Below are 3,824 nucleotides of genomic sequence, written 5' to 3' on the forward strand. Positions count from 1 at the left end.
GCGTGAACCTTGAAATTATCATTTCTGAGACTCGGGAAAGTGAATTTTGTGAACTCTAGTTGCCTAGTTTTGGCCTATTCTTCTCTAATTTATGACTCTTTAGAGCGCGATCGCACCTTCAGTGATTATTCATGATGTCCAGGCATTCTGCGCGATGAAATTCAGGGGCACCCAGCGACGGTTTTCTCTCAAATGCTGTTCTGGTCTGTTCTAAGCTCTCTGCAGGCGTTTTGAAGCTTTGCAGTTTCATTCTAGGCTGCGCTATAAAATTTTTATCTCTTCGGTCATTCTAGGGGAACTTGAAGCTTTCCGAATTTATATCATATCATAACTGGCCCTTCTTCGGTACTCACAACGACTATCAGAAAACATGCAACAGGCATTAAATTTTTGCTGTCACAACAGTTCGATGTGAAAATTCTCTGACGAAAATCCTAATAGGTTATCAAAGGCCTTCCGAACAGATAATTTAACGAAAGGCTCTGATGGGTGCCCCTAAAAATTGTTCTAGTTTTTCTCTCGAGTGCAAAAATAACTCAACGATACTTGCCCATATATGGAAGTACACGCTCCAAATTCCCGGGTAACAACAACAACAAAGGCGCGCAAAGTAAAGTGGGTGAGTAAGGTTCTTTAAACAAATGTAGGGTGCTGGCCTGGTGTAGTGGTGAGAGCATTCGCATTCCACCAATGTGGTCCAGGTTCAATACCCCCAGACTAGGCCTCATATGTGGGTTGAGTTTGTTGGTTCCCTACTCAATGCTCTGCTCCAAGCGGTATTTCTCTCGGTACTCCGGTTTCCCGTTTCCTCAAATAGCATCATTTGATTTGATTTGCGTTATTTATTGATTTCAGTTTACTGTGTTCCCAGTTAGAGCTCCAGCACTACCATACAATTCCTATTATGAATATTTCTTTGTTTTAAGATTGTTTCCCGTATCATCACAGTGACAACGTCATTTAAATAAATAAACACATGAAGAAATAATAATATTCAATCAACAATAGACATGATGTCGAAAAACACATTACAATAGGGGTGTACAGAAAAAAATAATAAATTAAAAGAAAAGCAACAAGTAGGATTTTATTGCTACCTCATAATTATAAGATTATTGCCATGCCATTTGCAAAATGTTATGCAAATACATCTTTCAACCCTGACGCGAAGAAAACGGTATTCGAAGTGACTTGTACTGAATATTTACTACTTTTTTCGCGCGAAAAACGCCAAAAACTGTAACTCAATCTTAACTCAAAAGGTTTAACTCAAACTCAACTCAACTCGTAACTCGATGAATAGCCGATCCCTGTCAATTTATAAAGTGCAGTCACTTAAAATAGATCAAGATCCTTCTGCCTAGACCTTCTACCTTTTTGTGGTCCGGGTTGTCACTGAGATGAGTGTAAGAGGGTAAGTCCGTGGTGGTAGAAGACCCGCAGCGCGTGCATAACTCACGAATATAAAAAAAATGGCCAAGAATTTGTGACGCTGATGAATAATAAAGCAGCTGCTATTTCCAAAACGATGGAATTACCTGGTGATATATAACCTTATCTAGGAGAGTAAATTTTGGACTTTGCAGAAACAATGGTCAACTTCAAGGGATAGGCGATTGTCATCTTTGTCTTGAATTCGCACATTTCTTGTCAATCTTTAAAACACTTGAAAGAATTCAAACTAAGAAAACAAAAACCCGGTGGCTTGCCATCATTTTGACACAGATGTATCCTTTGTTTCGCGAGTAAACATACAAGAAAACGGCGCCGGCTGAATTCGATGTCACTTTCGATTTTGCGATTCACTCGAATAGCCAAAAGTACGATAGAAAACGTAGCAAAACTCTCCCAAAATGTTTTCGCCGATGGTAATTTTGTATATTCACGGTTCAAGATTTATGTTGTTTTCACGTCACAAATGTTGTTGCTAATGCCAAAAATTATATTGCATTCTCGATTGATACTTCCTGAAAACTTGCTTCTGCTCTTCCTAAAGGCCGGGACACACAAGGCGATAAGTCGCTGCGACACGTCGCGGGGAGAAGTCGCCGCAACAAATCGCCTTGGGTGACACGGATAATTTCATAAAAAAACATTGTCGCTGCGGCAGAATTTTGTCGCCACGTTCAGTCTTAAGGCCGGGACACACTAGGCGATAAGTCGCTGCGACACGTCGCGGGGACAAGTCGCCGCAACAAATCGCCTTGTGTGACACGGTTAAATTTCATGAAAATCATTGTCGCTGCGGCAGAATTTTGTCGCCGCGATCAGTCGCACGAATTCAAACCAGTTTGAATTCATGTATTATCGCGGCGACAAACTTAGCGAAAGCAGCGTTGTCGCATCGTGTGTACACTTTCGGCAACAAGTCGCTGCGACAAAATATAAATGAACCAATGAGAGAACGTCATATGGTCAGCCATATTGAATTCCCCCTCATACGAGATCACTGCGTGTGCTCCGAACAGGCGTCGTGTCGCAGCGACTTGTTTTGCAAGTAGTGCACATGGAGCAACTTGTCATATGGACAAGTCGCCTAGTGTGTCCCGGCCTTAAAAACTGTGTATCAATATTTCTTTTGTATAAAGCAGGCTAACAAAATCTGTACCTTGCTTAGTTCGCATCTTTGAGCGTTAAAACAGAATTTTCGGTGCTATGTTTCTAACACGACAAGTCGTACATTTTGAGGTCACCCATGCAGATACTAACCCCGCTCGACAGCGCTTCATTTCAGCGTAAATTCGTCTTGGAAAGGTGTCAAACGCTCAGACACGCTTAAACTTGAGGTGCAAAGAAGGGAACTTGAAAATCATTAACATGTCACCCTCGAAGCCAATGTATCTCGATTCCCTTTTATTTTCTTCAATCTTTCTGGGTTTAGTATTTTATTAGTAACCACATGTATTCTCAGGGCCCTGCTATTCACTTAAGACATCTACCTTAACGCTTCTGTGATTTATGGTAACAAAACAATACCGTGTACATGTAGAGCTACATATCACGCAACGACAAACCTTGAAGCCCTGGAAAACAAAAAGCATCTCAATTGACAATTATGGAATATAGCGCTGTGTACGTTACTGCAATACCACATGTACGCATTGCGTGCCTATTTTTTTAAAAAGCCACTATTTACAAGCAACATGGGCACAGCTTCACATAACTTGATCTTAACTAAAGCGTGCTCTGAAAATCTACAATTAGTACACCAAGCACAGCAAAACGATCACATTGCTGATAGTACTGTCACTACTGTACATGAAAACCCGATGTATTAAACTCTTGGACTTTTTCGAAACGGTTAACTCTTTGCATTTTGCAGTATTGAATTTCGTTGCTATTAGTAAATCCAATCCATAAACTGAAAACCGCTTTCCCAGATTTGTCCAAATCGTCGTTCATCGCGATTTTTGTCATTAAAAGAGCTGAAGAGATGTCGTCCACCTAAGGCTTTCCATAAGTTACTCGAGATTTTCCAAAAAAGTTGCCCGAAATTTCTCAAAAAGTTGCTCCAAAAAAAAGTCAAAAAATTGCTTTTTGGAAAAAAAAAATTTTTGTTTCTCTGCTTTTATTTGGTCTAATGCAAAAGTATGCGATCTGTACGAAAACAGTAACATTTCTAAGCATTTTTGTGCAATTTTGCATTGCAACCAGCGTCGCTAAATAAATTTGTTCACAAACAAATGTTTTTTGGAGTAGTTAGTCTAGCCCCGGCTTCTGCGGCTACCCTCAAAGAATCTGAATGACCTTCGTCACCACACTCGAATAAGTAGAGTGTGAATGTTCGTCCGCCGTTTTGTATTTTCTTTAAAACACCGCCTGAT

Source organism: Montipora foliosa, chromosome 1, assembly GCF_036669935.1.
Source record: "Montipora foliosa isolate CH-2021 chromosome 1, ASM3666993v2, whole genome shotgun sequence".
In the NCBI taxonomy this organism is placed as follows: domain Eukaryota; kingdom Metazoa; phylum Cnidaria; class Anthozoa; order Scleractinia; family Acroporidae; genus Montipora; species Montipora foliosa.